At 35.7% G+C, this 18,003-nt stretch overlaps 1 protein-coding gene across 1 annotated transcript in view; it reads right to left on the bottom strand.

Annotated features, from left to right (window-relative positions):
- The window catches only part of COL19A1 (collagen type XIX alpha 1 chain), a 306,466-nt gene that overhangs the window by 152,089 nt on the left and 136,374 nt on the right, over positions 1–18,003 (bottom strand). The gene's annotated exons all lie outside the window — the stretch shown is intronic.

Raw genomic sequence — 18,003 nt, 5'->3', positions numbered from 1 at the left:
TGGAGAAGAGCATCTGTATCTTTCAAAGCCACCTTGTCACCTTCAGGAATTCCTATAAGGCGAATATTAGTTTTCTTGGAATTATCCCAGAGCTCGCTGAGAGAATGATCCATTTTTGTCCTCTAGTTCTCTTCCTCTTTGTGCATTTGGGACCATTCAAAAGCTTTGCCTTCGATGTCAGAAATCTTTTCTTCTGCCTGCTCCATTCTGTTAGTAAGGGATTCTACTGTATTTTCCATATCTTGCAAGGCTGCAACTTCTTAATGTGTCAAAATCTTTGATGATTTTTGTCTTTGAATTCATTGAATTCTTGAGACAAATTTTGAATTATTCCTAGAATTTCTAATTCCAACTTTACTTCCATTCTATTATTCAGCCCTCTGTTTATGAATGAGATCTTCTGGTGTGGCTGGTTTGTCGTTCCTTGGGGGAGTTGATCTGTTCTTTATTCATGTTGCCAGAGTTTTTCCACTGATTCAGCCCCATAATTGTTGTTCACTGTTTGGCTAGATGAGCAGGTAAGGTGAAATTGGATTGGGGGCTTCGGGGGTTGTGGTTGATCAGCCCTTTACCAAAGAGTTGGGACTAGTGACTACAGCTTTTCCTCTACAGCTTTGCAAAGGACCTGTACAGTATGACAGCCTGAGACTCTGGAGACCTGCTTGGTGTGGTGGGGTTAGGTGGCTCTGTGTTGTATTCAGCTGATCTTTGTCAGAAATATAACCCTAGTGAATGAGTGACTCTGGGTTGAAGTCTCAGCTGAAATTTGTTTCCTTGGAGTCACAGCTTGCCTCAGCAGAGAAGATGTGCAATTGTTTATCTCTTCTCTCAGTTCGGCTCCCACTCTTTGGCTTTGTTGGGTTCTTTCTGGCTGTTATCTCTCCCTCTGGACTGGAGCTTCTTTTGTTCCAGGAGAGCTGAGCTAAAGATCTACCTCGTCCTTTATCATGCTTTACCTCTTAGAGGCTGCCCTGTCTTAATTTTTTATGTGAGCAAGCATATGATTGATTCAGTTTTAATGATTAGTCTGATGATAAGTCTGTATTTTTTGATTGGCTTTGCCATAGGTCAGCAGTCACATGGAGATATGATTCTATTGCAGACAGGGGGAACAACTTAAACATATGGCATTTTAAAATATTTTCTAGTGTCTTCTGAGGAATGGGCAATATGATAGAAATATAATTTCAAATCAAATATTATCAGTAACATTTGCATTTGGGCTGTGCAACATAAATAACTAGACTACAGGAAATGTAATCTAGTAATTTTAGGATTAAAAAAGAAATCAGTACATAAACATATTTACATACCATGGGAAAGACCTAGGTATCTAATAAAGATGACTCTGAAAATGATTTACACAATATAAGGCTAAATAAGTTGCAATTGGGTGAGGTGAAAATCAAATTTTTAAGAGGAAAAAATACTTCAAGCTGTAATAAAGAAAAATTTTAAAAGTATTAAAAACATAGATTGAAGTACTTTTCTCTTTTTATTTTATCATTTTTTAGTTCAGACTGTTACAAGAGTACAGATGTTTTGGTTACATGCATTACTTTTGCACACTTTAAGTCTAAGTTATAATTGTATACATCCCCCAGACAGTGTTCATTGTACCCTTTAGCTTTCTTCTCCTGGCCTTCCATCTTTCTGCAGTGCATACGTTTTCCCCTAGGAGTATTACAATTGTAATAGCCTAAGTATAATGATAATGGAACAGTTTTGGTTTTGATGTCCAAGAAATGATTGTTGAGTCTACACAAGACAGTCTGGAAACTAGACTCTACTAAGAGTGTTCCTAAACATCAAGTACTTTGTCACTACACATCAAGAGATGCTGTCACAGATCATAAAGTGTGACCATGAATCCAAGGCATGAAGGAGATGTGGCAGTAGTCCTACCCAGCCACAGAGGAAATGCAGAAAGTGTCCTTCCTTTCTGCTTTCTTGAATAAAGAATTTCAAAAGAAGGGTGGTGAATAAGTCAGATGCCAGTATTTCTTTTTTTTCTCTTCTTGGGAAACCAAGAAGAAAAAGAATCCATACGTCATTAGATTTCTCAGAAGCAACCCAGATGGCAGAAGACAATGGACCCAAGTCCCCATAATGCTGAGGGAGATCCTTTTAACCTAGAACTCTGCACTGCAACAAAGTAGCAATCATCTGAGAGTAGAATAAAAACATTTTTAGACTTGCAAAATCCCAGAAAACTTACCTCTCTTTCACATTTTTCTCATAATTTAAAGATACATGCACATCAACGAAGGACTAAAACCAAGAAAGATGACAAAGAAAAAAGAAGCAGTGACATCATCTCAGAAGAACTAATGAAAGTCATCACAGAAGAAGTTTGTAGTTGGCCTAGAAAGCTATTAGTCAAGGATGGAGTAAAAAGTCTGAATGGTACTTCCAGAAAACAAGTGACTCAATGAGGATATTTGAAAAATATAAAAATAATCACAGGGAAAACAGACAATTAGAAATACCAGGAAAAAATATAATAACAAACTATTCAAGAAAGGAGAAGTACAATGCTTGGATATGCTGGTAACTACTTACAATCATAAGGATGTGAACATTCTATACTTGTGTAAATAAAAATAGTACTATTATCTCTATTAACCATTCATCTGTGGACATGGAGGTTATCTGTTCTTTTACTACTACAAACAGGTTGAAATGAACAGTCTGAATATATATAACTTCATAAATGAGCGAGATGATAACTATATTTTCTGATTCAAAGCAAGTGTGAAGTTTTGATAGACAGGATCAAATTGTCCTTCATAGAGGAAGTTGTATTCAGCCAAACTTCCTCTAGAAATTTTAAGTGTGTTTTTCCACATTGTAGTTAACACTGTATACTATCAAACTTTTCCTAATTTTGACTGTTTCCTATATTGTAAGTGAAAACCAGTAACTCAGAAGTGTTTATTTACATTTTTCTTATGATGAGTGAATGTGGATATCTTTCATACATTTAAGAGCCATCTTGCCCTTTCTTTTCTATAAATTCCATTCACATGTTTGCCCAAATTTAAAAACTTGGTTACTGGTCTTTTTTTCTTGATTTGTAGAAGTTTCCCTGTATATTAGGATATCTAGTTCTTTATTCTAATATGAATTGTAAATATTTTTTCTCAGTTGGCCATTTGATTGTAAGATTTTTTTTTTTATCATGTAAGAGTTATTTGTGCATGTGGTCAAAAATACTTGTTTTTTCCCCCATTTATGCCTCTGGTTTTTAGATGATATTTGAAAAGTTATTCTCTATTATTTTTAAAATTCTTTTATATAAGAATTTTATATTTTATACAAGAATATAAAAATAATAATAGTAATAAAATTATTAAAAGTAATATAAGAATTATAATTCTTTTTGTTTTTTTTAGAGGAGGATTTTCCACAAAGAGGGAACTTTTTATTTTTTATAATTACTTTTTTGGCCAGGGCTGGGTTTGAGCCCTCCACCTCCGGCATATGGGACTGGTGCCCTACCCTTTTGAGCCATAGGCACCGCCAAGAATTATAATTCTTATAACATAATTTAAGAGTAACTAATATAAGAATTATTATTATTTAAGACTAAATAATATATAAATTTTATATTTTATATAAGAATATAAGAAGAAGAAAACTCTTATATTTTATATAAGAATTCTCTGGTTTGGTTTTTTAAATTTAAAATCTTGATCCATCCCACATTTTTTATTGGCACAGTCATAACATATGGACCCAATTTTGTGTTTTCCTAAATGCTATGTCATTATCTCCGGCCCATGTATTGAAATGATATTTTGAAGCATGAGCCTTTGATAGTAGTGTTTGCTTTTAAAACTTGTACATGTATTGATTTGAAAAGTCTTAAAATTGTATGTAAAATGCCAAATACATTAAGGTGAATAAATAGATTCTCAAAGTACACTTATTATATCTAGATTCAAATTTAGCACTTGAAATAATAAGCAGTTGCTCTAATTTTTGTATCTGGCAAATTATTCTGAAGAATACAGAAGATGAGTTGCTATTACTGTTAACAGAAGCTGTTCTCAAATTAAAATGATTTGCTACTAATTTGGATGACATCGAACAGCTATTGTTATCACGCAAACTGTATTTTAATCATTATTTTGTCTTTAGACTCAATTTGTACTTGTTGGTGACAAAACCAAGGAGATTGACTATACATATTGAACAAGCATCATTAATTCTGCAGAACATTTGAAAAAAATGCTAGGATGATTCCTTAAGTATTGAACAGTTAATTCTTAACTGATAAAATCAGCAAGAACTCCCTACGAATTAAGAATTAATTTAATGGTAAATTTACATGGTAAATGAGTTAGTTTGTGTAGTAACTAATGTGAAAATTAGTTGCATTTTTTTATAAATTGGCATTTGGTGGGTAAGTGGGAAAATGTGTGCTAGTAGTTTTTATATTGCCAAAAAGCATTGATCTTTAAAAATGTTAAAATATTGAGACTTAAATGCATCTGAGGGCTAACTCCATTTCCATGCAAATTATATTGCAGGTGAATAAACGAATCAGCCTATATACAAATATTTCTTTAAACACAACCTTTTAGAAAGATGTTAATCTGCCAAGCTATGTCATTGCACCTACTCGTATTTTATGGCCTGAATACATTAAGGCTGTGTCAGTGTAACTCCAGTTCAGCGCACACAGCATTGATGAGATCAGTCACGATGTGCCACGTAGACCCTCAGGATATCTCAGTACCACTTTTCAGTCATTGAGTTGATAACATGCGTTAGATGATCTTCCTACAAACATCAGATTGTGATGCTGTTGAAGCCAGGAGCAAACACCCTAATTTTCCACCTACCAATCAAACACTAGAAAGTAGGCATGAAAGTAAATTATGATTCACGTTTTCTTAATATTTCAATGAAATGGAGCGATCAGAAAGTTATTTCAAGCTTCTAAAAAAGAGTGACTAGTGTAGCCAGTGAATAAATCATGATAATGTGAGCCTATGTATTCTCAAATGTAAGAGTACATTAGAAAGCCATGGCAAGCAAACAAACGAGAGTGAGGAAGTGGTAATGTGAACAACGTATAAAAAGACTCCCACATGTGCTTCTACATCACGCAAGGCTCCCTGCCAGGCGGAAGACCTAGTGTAACATTTAATCATCATTTTCAACGGATCCTTTGAGGACCACCATGCACTCACAATAATAAACAGGAAGAGGACAGAAAATCAAATACCTGCCAATGTGTCAGGAACTCCACTAGTCACATAGAAACTCATTACATATGCAATCTCATATATGCATATTACATATGCAATCTTATTTAATTTTAAAAACTCTAAGAAACAGACGTGTTATCTTTTACAGATAAGAAGATAAAATCTATAAAGGCAACAATGCAAATACGGGTGAAGCTGACCTAACTCATGCATATCTGACCCCCAAACTCTGTTCTATTTCTAATATATTCTATTTCCACCTCCAAACACATCTTTCTTTCTTTTTTTTTTTTTTTATTAAATGATAGCTGTATACATTAATGCAAACACGGGGTACAGTGTAGTGTTTTCATATACAATTTGAAATACATTCATCAAGCTGGTTAACATAGACTTCGTGTCATTTGCTTAGTCATTGTGTCAAAATATTTATATTCTAGTTCTAGAAGAGTTCACTTGTACCCTTGTTAGACAGATATATAGGTGATCTTTCCAGTCACCCTCCCACCACCCAGCAAACACATCTTTGGAGGATAAGATGTATTTGAATGTGATTCATCTCAATCCATGAATATATTCAGGTCAATGTTATCAGATTTAAGGCACAGGATGATCCTTGACATTTCTGATAAATGAAGGTAGTAAACTCTCCAGAATGTGTTTTAGTGGTTGTGGATTTGGATAGCAACTTATAAGACAGGAAATGAAAAGTCAGCAGCATAGACGGGAGGAAAGGAAGAAGAGCAAAGCCCCAGAAGAACGGTACTTAAGGATTGGAGCTGAATAGAAGCTGGATGAGTTGGTCGTGGTGTGGTAAAGCAAAGAGCAAGCATTTCCTAGGATCTGTTAAAAAGAGATGCCGCGCACAGAAGCTGGTTGTTAGTGACAATTCTCTACCAGTCTTTTCCCTTCCTATCTGCCTGGTAAGAGAGGTGCTAACTGCTTTATATTTTGAACTGTCTTTCACCTGTAGAATGCAAACATAGCCAAAAGGAAACCTAAGTCAGGTTCTGCCACCTGCATATTCTTGATGGTTTGACATAGTCCTAAATAAAAATAAGAATGACTATTCCCTTTAATATACTGCTTGCTCAGCACCCTTTGGGGCTAACGTGGGAGACACAACGAGTCTGTGTAAGTTTTATGAAAAATATCCTTGTTCTTGCTTGATGTTACTGAATAAAGGTCTCACCTTATGAAGAAAGGGCAATGCATAAACTTAAGGAGAAAATCACCTGGCTTTGTAAATTAGATGATCCTGGGGGGCAGGGTTAAGACCAACAGTACCAGTTGGTTTCCTCTACTTGCTAGGAGTCCTATTCACAGTAGCCTTAATTAAATGATATATGAGAAAAGTTGAACAGTTTTGGTTCCAGCCTCTGTTGGTAGGGTTAATCAGAGTGATTGGTAAAGTGGCATACTTACAGAAATATTTGGCAGTATAGAAGTGAGACGTGGATATTCTTGGAAGGCAGTGGGTCTTTCGTGTTTCTGCTTGTCTTGTGAGGGAGGTACAAACCACTCTTGTGTTCTGGACTATCTCTAAAAGGATGTTAATATAGCAAAGCAAGGGCAGATTTACTTGACGTTTGTGGTGGCAAAGATAATCTCTCCCTCTGGGTAACGGGCAAGTTTCCTTGTAGCCTGTTACATAAAAAAAAATGGCTTCCCTAAGCTTGGAGTTACTCCACTTTTAACACAACCTCCCTAAATATCTAGCAGCCCCTGGGTTGCTTCTGGAACTTGGCAGCAAGGGCAACAACCAGTGTAAACATAAAGCTCACGCTGCTTGCTGCTGTGAGTAGTAACACTTTTCTCTCTGATTCAGGAATCTCATGTTTTCTACCAGAATTCATTAAACTGTGATGAGCTGAATTATCTTTCAAGTAGAGTAAAATCTCAGACCTTTCACAGTTTTTGACACTGGTAAGTCTAATGCTTTCTCTATATTGGGCATTTATCTGACTTAACTATTCCTTATATTTATTCTCTATCCTTTAATGTGACAAATTAGAGAGGATTTAAAGAAAAAAAAGTATTGTCAAAAGGTTAGCAATTTGACAGTATATAGATAAAGAAATTAGAATTCCTTAGAAAAAGTAAGGGAGAGAATAATAGAATTTTGAGGTTGAAAATTATGTTAGTGACTTTTGTCTGACCCCTAAATAATAGTGACATGTCCAAGGTAAAAATAAATATGTCAATAAAAACAGTTGCATAGTTCAGAATAGAATTGTGGTTCCTCAAACTTAAAAATCTTTATTTTTCAAAAGGTGATTTTATTAATGAATTAAACCATACAAAACTTTTGCTCATGTCTACAGAATATTGAACAGAGAGATATTCTGATGAGATTCTTTAGGTAAGAAGATAATTGCAGTTGTCAACCAATAACATGACTTACAAAGAATCAAAAATAATAAAAAAAAACTCCCACAAAAAACAAACAAAAAAGAATAAAAAATAATCAGGGGGTAGTAAGTGACATCAGGCTTTTTATTGCTGAACATTTTTAATATGCGAAAAGGTTATCCCTTTGGTATCTGTAAAAAGGGGATCTTCTCCTCATCATGATGTTCAAGACAGCAATTTTATATTTTTCTATAGATATTTTCACTATAAAATTTGGTGATATTTCACTTCAAAACTGTCTTTGTCAGTAAAAAATATTTGTTTCCTCTATTTAATTTATTGGGTACCTAGACAACATCATGTGCTTTTAGTAACTGGGATACTTTAGTAACTGGGATAGAGAAGGTTCCTGTCCTCATAAAGATTATACTGGGGGTAAGAAAATATTTAGAATTGAATTTACATTTAACAGACTTTTTAAAATGAAAAAATTCTACCCAGGAAACACTATGCTTTTATAAAAGTTCTCATTAAACATTTTTCAGCAATTGCTTTATAAAGTTCTTTAGAACTTCCCTACTAATATTTTTGCAATTCCTTTTAGCATAATAACAATAGCTAGGAGTTAAATAGTGTTTAGTAGTTGGTAATCATTACTCCAAAATCTCTACACACACTAAGTCATTTAATCATCACTACAACAGGATGTAATAGGAAATGTTATTATTCTATTTTACAGATGGCACAGAGAGGTGTAGAGACATGGTCAAGTTCAAGCCAGGTAGCCTGGCTCCAGGGTCTGTGTAAATCCTGAGCATGGGTTTTTGATTTGTTAAAATCAAGGAAATAGTTAATTGGAATGAATATAACCTTTTTAGAGAGCAATCAATCACATCTTTGTGGTGGTGGATTTACAAAGATTTATAAAATGCTTAAATAGAATGGAATTGAATCAAACTAATTTTTATGTAGATTTATCGTTTAAATAAATACATGCTTAACTGCTTATAATTTGCAAAAAGGCCTACCCATTTTATGATTTTCTAATGACATTTAATGTATATTTAATTTATCTTCCTAGATTGCTGAGTATTTCAATATGAAATAAAGGAGTTCTTTTATAAAAGTCCCAAATTACCAATGCATAGTGCTCTCAGGAAAGAAAGTTCTACTGTGGAGGTTTAAAATGTGTAATTTAGACTTTTGATGAAAACAGTTTGAAATGTTTTTTGAAGCAAACTATAAACAAAAGGGTAGAAGTAGCTATTCTCAAATCATTCGTCCCAGGAAAGATATATAAATCACCTCCATGTCAAATGAGCTGACTATAAGTTTTCCAAAACATAAATCTTCTCTGAAGCTAAAGCATAAATCTTTCTAAAGCCTTAAGCATCAAATCGCCTGTATTTCTGCACAGAGTGGATAAAAATAGCTTTGTGTTACAGAAACAACTTCTATTTTAATCAACGAATTCACTTATATAGGTCTTCTGCCCACAAATAAAGGGTGGATTTTAAAAAATATTGCAGCTACCTTCTTCCTGTGGATCCACTAATATTCTGAAAATGTCGATACTGAGTCAGATCACCAATTTGAGAAAGTTAGCAATGAATTAAAAGGGAATTATTCAAATTTTTAAGACTAATAATGCTAATTCAAATTGAGGCAACTTATAGGAAGAGTGTCTAAGTAACTGAGGTTTTGATATTTGAGGAATTTAAAATAATCTTAATTTGAATGACTTGTTACTATGCTATCATACATATACATACTTATAAATAAGTATAATACATATATGATGTAGAATATAGATTTATTCTAGTCAGAATAGAAAGAAGAATTATGCTCTTTGGGCATATAACAAGCAACCTTTTATTTTATTCACCTAGGAAGAGGTGATTATAACTCCTTAGGAATTTTGATGAGACATTATTTAGGGGTTTATTCTGTGGTTCATATGTATTTAAAGCAAATGACTTTAATTCTCAATGTAAGAATTCTGTTCAAAATTATTTTCTGTGAAATAAGTAGATGTTTATGCAGAGTATAACTACAGTTGTATAAATACTTGTAGACTTTTTATATACTATTCACAAATGATCAGTTTAAAAATGATCGACTTTAACCAACCGGTGGCTTTCTCTTAAACCGAATAGGTTCCATGAAGGCAACAACAGTGAGTGTTGTTTATTTCTCTGTCCCCAATACCAAACACAGTATTTGGCACTTGCTAAGCATTCAAGTAAGGGGGGAAAGGGAGGGAGGAAGGAAGGAAAAGTGATTAATCCCTTACTAATCACCGTTTTTGTATATAGTGCACACTAGCTTAGAAAAATAATTATTTCAACGTTTCCCCTAGGTTGAATACCAACTGGTCTCTTGTGTGTTAGAACCATCAGCTAAGTGAGTGTCATTTGATTTATAAACAACCAGCGGAGGTTTTTCTCTCAGTTGCTTATTTTGTGTTGAAGGTAGTTTCCTTAAAGTGAAAGCTATGTTCTCTCTCTGTGCCTAATTTTCACTGAAGCAGGACTTCTCTGGGCACCACGGACCTGGCATATAAGCACCATTTAGTGAGCATGTGTTAAGGCCCTCTGCTGTTGACTCACTTAACCTTTGGCTTCCGTGTAAGCATGTGGTGCCATCTGGATGGGTATTTAATAACTCCCCAAAGAGACAGAGCAATGTGGTCATTTCCCTGGTAACTAAAATTAGTGGATATATTACCCGAAAGAGCACTGTTCTCCCTTCTTTCACCTGTCTCTCTTTTGACATGACATGCAAAGTCCAGAAGAGGAAAGAAAGAAGGAAGCCGAGACATCAGCCAACTGTCTCATGTCAGTCCTTCCCTTACTTCTGAAGTCTCAGTTAATGTATTTCTGTAAAACTTTGCAGTAAAAACAGCAATACTTTATTTAAATGAGGGAGCCGTGGTGATAGTAACAGGAAGGATATAGAACACGCACAATTTTAAGAAGTTACCTATAATTATACATGTATATAAAATTAAGATTTTTAACAACAAAGGATAGTCAAAGAATTTGAGCTGATTGCACCTGTGTACTTAGATGTAATGATTTATGGCTAATACTTAAACACGAGAAAGAAAGCTAATATGTCACAATTTAAATGACACAAATAAATCATAAAATGCTTATCTTTTAGTGGAGGATTTTAATGTCAAATCCTTCATGATTTCAGAAATAATTTATCAGGATCTACCATGAACACAAATTTTCATTATGATCTTAGATCAATGACATTGGAGCAAATAAATTGGGCTCTCATTATAATAAATACATTTTTCTTATTCAGTGTGGGTTTTACGTCATATAAATCTGCTTTGTAAATTGTAAATAGCAGCAGAGAGATACTTAAAGTTTACTGGTACCTCCCTGGTTAACTGTCATCTTGACATTAAGTACTCAGTTTTTCCTCACTAAGAATATATTAGGGGAAAAATTGATTCCATAAATAGTTTTATTAGCATATTTATTATTTTAAATAATTTAGAAAAGAAAATTTTATTTTTTAATAGGCTATTCAGAAATAGCTTTTCTAACCAATCATTATTGTAGCTCAATACAGGACAATGATACTAACAATATAACAATTCCAGTGGAAACCAAAAGCCTTTGGGGAAAATGAGATTTGATGACATTTTAAAAATTTAAAAAAATTAGTATATATTTTCAAAATATTTAAAGGAAATTAGTCGTTGTTGTTAACAAATTAGCTGCACAGACAGTTTCAGCTAGAATCATAGCACTATTTGACTTTATTTGGTTTCATTTATGCTACTGAAATCAAGAGCCTCACTTACAGCAATCCAGTTCACATTTTCTATGGATTAAAATATTAGATGCTAAATTTTACCATCCAGGACTTGAGCAGAGTGCTGAGAAATGAATTAATGAATGAGGCAAGACGTGTTAAGAGTCTACAACTATGGGTCAAAGACTTTTATTTTAATTAACACTTTGTATCATAATAATTAGGCAAATCACAAGAATTAAAAGTTAATAGCCCCTCATCCTTCCCTGTAAGCCTGAAAATGTAAGCAGAGCCAAGGTGCTGAATCAGAACAATGGATTTATTCTATTTGGCCAGCACTCTGCTGTTTAAAAAATTAATTGGACAGTTTTTTGGAAAACTTACTAAGAAGAAACAGAAAACTTCACTAAACAAATGACTTTCAAACAGTGAAAGTGAAATCAGTAGCATAAAAGCCTTGTGCCAAAAAAAAAAAAAAATCAGTCTAAATGGCTTCACCCAAAGCATTAGTAAGAGCGAATAGTTAGACTCACCATTTAATAGTAGAAAAAGAAAGTTAATAAACTGAATTAATGAAGCTACTCAACAAAGATTTAAATATACTGAAAAAGACAATATTCATTAAACACCAATTATTTCTTGAGAAACTATTGCACCAACAAGCAGCACTCCATATGCTTGCAAGTCAGTAATGAATGGAACTCACAAAGACCCTTGCCCACCTGGGTTCACAATCAAATATAGAGAGAGGTCGACAACAAGGAAGGACCACAGGTGGTAAGGTGGTAGTTTAAACGATATGTTAGAAAGGGATAAGAGACATGGAAAGAAAAAATATGGGTATTAGACATCCGAATGTTTCCGTATGTGTGTAACTTTAAATAGGGGTGGCCAGTGTGCACGTGGCTGAGAAGGAGGTAGGAAAGTTAGCCATGCATGTCTCTCGGGGAAGGCAGAAGAAACAGCAGACACACTCGATGAACTGCAAGAGGCCACGGTTGTGAAATAAAGTCAAAGAGAAAGAAAAGAATAGGAGACAAACAGAGGCTATGTTAACCAGTTTGATGTGCATCCCAAATTGTATATAAAATGAGTACATTGTACCCCATAAATGCATTAATGTATATAGTTATGATTTAATATTAAAAAAATTAAAAAATGGCTTGGCAGTTGTAGCTCAGTGGCTAGGGCACCAGCCACATACACCAGAGGTGGGTTTGAACCCAGCCCATGTCTGCCAAACAACCATGACAACTACAACCAAAAAAATAGCCTGGTGTTGTGGCAGGTGCCTGTAGTCCCAGCTACTTGGGAGGCTGAGGCAAGAGAATCGCTTAAGCCCAAGAGTTTGAGGTTGTTATGAGCTGTGATGCCACAGCACTCTACCCTCTACCATGGGTAACATAGTGAGACCCTGTCTCAAAAAATAAATAAATAAATAAATAAAAGAAGTGCAATGAGAGGACCTTGAATGCCATTGCATGGAATTTTGCTTTTTCTTTAAATTAAATGGAGAGACACTGGATATTTGACATTGTCACAAAGAGAGACAAAGAAACATTCTGCATTTAGTATTTAAAAGACTAACGGAGGGTCAGGGAAACAGTAGACAGACCATTCATTGGCTCCTGAAATAATCCAGGGATGTATGATGGTAACTGGGACCAAATGGTAGTCGTAGAGATGTGAGAATTGGTTAGACTACAGACATTTATTGAAGGTTGGGCCAATAGCATAAGTAATTTTTAAGGCTAACTCACTTATGTTTATAGGTGTAAAATAAGAAAATTATAAGTAATTCAGGATTGCATTAGAAACATCACATTATAGGCTTCCAGAATGGTCCTGTTGTTTCTATTAAATCAACATCCCCACAATAACAACTAAAAACTCGGGATTATGTATTCTATTCAGACAACCATCTGGAGACATTAGAAACTCAACAATAGCAGGCAGGTACTGGAAGGAGTCACCATTTGGAGAAAACAACCTGCAGTCACTTTCCCGTTTTGAAGATGTTTGGTTGGAGGACCAGCTCCAGTCCGGGTTGTGGAGTGGCTACCGAGGAAGACTATGGTCTTGTTGGATTGACAAATCTAAGCACAGAGGTCAGGACAAATTCAATTTCTAGAAAGAAAAGGAGGGGGTGTGGTTTGCAGAACTCCGAAACAAGAAAGGAAGCCCCAGTTCTGTATATAAACTCTGCCCCATCTCTGGCTGACCCTCCAACCATACAGGCACAGTACACACGCAAAGTAGCTCAGCTTAGCTTCAAAAAACAAAACTGAGATTTCAGCTGTTCCCAGCCACAGGAGAGACAGAGTTTGCAGTGTGAGTCTAGCCAATTTAACGATTGGCTAAGTTAATTAATAATATAATGATATCTTCAGAAAAAAACCAGAACACAATTCAGAGTTTCTATAACATCATTTACAGCATCTGAAATACAATAAAAAGCTACTTGACATACGAGTAAGCAGAAAAACATGACCCATTCTCAAGAGCAAAGGGAATCAACTGGGACCAATTTGACATTACTCAGAGGATAGAATGATCAGAGATTTTAAAGCTTTTATTGAAACTGTTCTCAAGGACAGGAAGGAAATATGCTCCTAGTAAATGAAAAGATGGGAAATATCAGCAGAGAAATAGATACTAGTAAAAAAGAATTTCACTAACTGAAATATATTATATCTGTAATAAAAATTTAGCTGAGCACAGTGGGTCACACCTGTAATCCTAGCACTCTAGGAGGCTGAGGTGAATGGATTGCTTGAGCTCAGGAATTTGAGACCAGCCTAAGCAAGAGCAAGATATCTCTATTCAAAATAGAAAAACTAGCCGGGTGCTGTGGCAGGCGCCTGTAGTCCCAGTTACCTAGGAGGCTGAGATAAGCAGATGACTTGAGCCCAGAGGTTGCTGTTAGCTATGACACCGTGGCACTCTAGCCAGGGCGACAGAGTGGAACTCTGTCTCAAAAAAGAAAGGAAAAAGACAACCCCCTCCCCAAATTTACATGATGGGCTTAACAGCTGAATGGAAATGATCAAAACAAGAGTAAACTTGACAGTAGTTCTCTAGGAATGATCCATTCCCCCAAAGAGAGAATTAGGTGGGGAAAAAATGAACTGAGTTTTTGGACGGGTGGAACATTATCAAAAACCAAATGTATCTGTAATTGGTATTCCAGAAAAAGAAGAGTGAGATAAAGTGGCAGAAAACATATTTGATGAAATATGAAGCAAAAATTTCCTAAATTGTTAATAGCTGAAAGACATAAATTTGCAGATTCAAGAAGCTAATCAGGACAAGCTTAAACACATCTAGATGTGTCATTATCAACCTGCTAAAAACCAATGATAAAAAGAAAAATATTGAAAGCAGGCTTAGAAAAATGACACGCAGCATGCTGGGAAGAAAGACTAGAAGGATTCATCAGAAATAATGGAGGCCAGGAGACACAGAAAGCCCTTTACTTGCTAAAAGACAAAAAGAAACCATCAAGCCAGAATTTCATATCCTTCATGAATGAGCTTTAAATATTCATCATGACAAGTCGAGTTCATCCTAGAACAGCAAGGATGGTTCCCACTCAGGAAATACATACAGTAGTTAACCACATCAAGGTATTGAAAAAGAAAGAATATACAATTATTTCAATGATGTAGAAAAAGACTCTAAAATTCAACAACTGGTCCAGGTAAAACTCTTGGCAAATTACAAACAAAAGGAAAAAAAAATAGCTGGATTAAAAAAAACAAACAAATCTATGCTTTATGTAAAACCTTAGTGCCGCCACATGAAAAGACAATAGCACTCTCTTCTTTACTCAAGATTCCTCTCTATCCCCAAACAAATAAGCAAGAAGGAAGGGTCCTGTTTAATGTGGAACTTCACAGCCTTTACGGTAGGGTCATGGGAAAGACCAGGATAATAACTATCGTCCCATTATTCCTCTGTGCCAAGACCAGCAAAAGAAATAGGAAATAAACAAATTGGAAAGGAAGAGATAAGTTGTCGTAATTTGCGAATAGTTATGTACGTGGTAAATAGAAGGGAATATACAGACAAACCATTAGAACTAATGATAGGTTAGCAGGGTCATGACCAAAAATATACAAAAATACATATTAAGATAAAGGAATTTACTTTTCTGCCTTAGGGAAAGCCAACTGTTCCTATGGAACTTACTGCGCGGTCTGTCCCTTCCCCACAGAGTTATAAAGTTTTATCACAGTCCAAGGCCCCATACATGCCTTTGTCTGTTTCTGGGCTCTGTATAAAAAACCAACACATCTAAGAATGTTAAATATTATTGAGGTCTGACTGCTATGAAAATTCTCTCATGAGAATTTGTGTGGCCACTTTGGAGAGCAATCAGACAGTTTATTCTGAAAATTTTTTTCTGATTGAATTCGACACATATTTATTGAGTGCCTACTATGTGCTAGATACATATTTTCCAGGTAGTTACAACACATTAGAGAACAAAACAAAGAGCCTTGCCCCCATGGAGCTTACAGCCACGCATCGCATCTATTGCCACCGTCTGTGACCCCAGACATGCCCTCATCCCCTGTCCTCAGCTGCCCGATGCAGGGATGAGCAGGCCTCACTCAGACCTAAACGATGTGTCTGGTGGTGCCCTGTGGGGCCAGACAGCACACTCACCCCAGCCTGCCACCAGATGGTAGAGAAGGCTGGAAATGATTTCTTAAAAAACTTTCAATATATATAAGGATCATACAACGTGTTTTCTTGTTACATAGATGACTGTATAATGCTGACATTGGGGCTATTAGCTACTTGTCACAAGAGTAGTTTACACTGTCCTTGACTGGACACTGAAATAACCAACACAAACGTAATCCTCCATGCCTTCTGCATCAAAAGGGGGGTGCCCTGCATCAGGGAAGTCAGCGTTAGAGTGTGCTTAATTACCGTTTCTCCCAAACTCTTATTAAATTAAATATGCATAAAAATAAAGTAAATTAGAATCTATGATTTAGAGAGGAAAAAAGCATCTGGCTTGCCCCTTTATATATTAGGGGCAGTTCACCTGTGTATGTGCTTGGACAGTCTCTGAAATTCTGTATTGGGGTTGCCGATGCTGACGGCCCTACACAAGAAAGAATTATGGATGGACTTGCTTGTGGGCTGTAGATGTGGAGATGGAAGTTCATCTTCTGTCATGACAAAATCAGGAAGCAAATTATATGTATAAAAAGGGAGACTGTCTCTCCTGGAAGTGTCCAAAAGAAATGGGGCTGGGTGTCTTTGATACAAAGACTGATGCAATGAGTAATTCTAAAATGTGTGCTGAGATCTGAAAGAGGAAGCTGGAGAGGAAAGTGTTAGACCTGCTTTTAGAGCACAAGCGTGGCTGCACACTGGAATTGCTGGTGACAATTTAAAACAACTGTTGCCAAGGTCCCTCCCTAGTGATTCTGACTTTATTGGTATGTGATGTGGCCTAAGAATTAGAAATTTTTAGAGCACCTTGGGTGATTTCAATGTGCAGTTGAGATGAGAACCTTTGATCTATGGAAAAAGGGAGCTAGCTGGGGAGAGAGCTAAGCCTTTATGATTGGAAGTATGTGGTCCATGGACCAGTAGCACCTACATCCGTAGGGATCTTTCTAGAAATAGAGACTCTTAGGCTTTCCTCCAGACTTACAGAATAAAAATATGCATTTGAACAAGATCCCTCAATGCACCTGTGTATATTAAATCTGGAGAAGCATTCAGACACCTAAGCCCACAGGAGGATTAGAATGGTCGGGTTAAGACTGTAATTAAAGGCACCTTCGTAGCCCTAATCTCTTCCATTTAACCAAGGAGGCTTCAATCTTAGTTTAGTTTTACTAGTGTGCCTCCCTGACTGAAAGAGGTAGTCTTGTGTCACCACATATTAAGTTGGATTTCAAAGGAAAGCCAGACTTCTCCAACAATCTAAAAGAATGTTCTAAGTGGGAAGAAAGAAATCATAGTTTCCATAAACAATGGAATCTTTAATGGCCTATGAAGAAAATCTGTGACAGTAAATTATATCTAAATATAAACACACTGTATGTTTATGTTAGCTGCTTAAAGAATGACGAACCATTTCATTGAGAACACTCTCGTTCCGTCCATATTATAAAGATTTCTCATAACTCTGTTACTGAGGTACCATCACTTTATCATTTGAAAATCTTAGAAAAACTTAAGTAGTGAAATGACAGTGGTCTTAGACAGTTCTGGGAGGAGGTATGTAACAACCAGTTCAACAGGTAGCTGATTTTACCCATTTATTTTGTTTTCTTCTTTTGTAATTTTTGAAGTAGAACTGTCTCTGCTCCCATTTCCTTTAAATGTGATGTTAATTGTATATAATCACTCCAAACCATGATAGAGTAAAAAAATACTTTTCATACAAAAGAATGTATAATCAAATCAAACATTCAAGGGACTAAGTTATGAGCCATATGGAGCAGACGTCCTCAAACTACAGCCCCCTGGGCCACATGCGGCCTGCCCAGGCCATTGGGCAGTGAGAGCTCTCATGTAACAGCGAGAGCTCATTTTTCTGACAGAGTTAACATGAGGATGAACAGGGAGAACAAGTGGGTCTCACATTTCATGGCTCCTAGCTGGACGAAGAGGTCCTGTGGCTGCT

This window comes from Otolemur garnettii, unplaced genomic scaffold (genome assembly GCF_000181295.1).
Source record: "Otolemur garnettii isolate 467f Iridium unplaced genomic scaffold, OtoGar3 scaffold00035, whole genome shotgun sequence".
In the NCBI taxonomy this organism is placed as follows: domain Eukaryota; kingdom Metazoa; phylum Chordata; class Mammalia; order Primates; family Galagidae; genus Otolemur; species Otolemur garnettii.
This window is presented reverse-complemented; position numbering and strand designations above follow the sequence as displayed.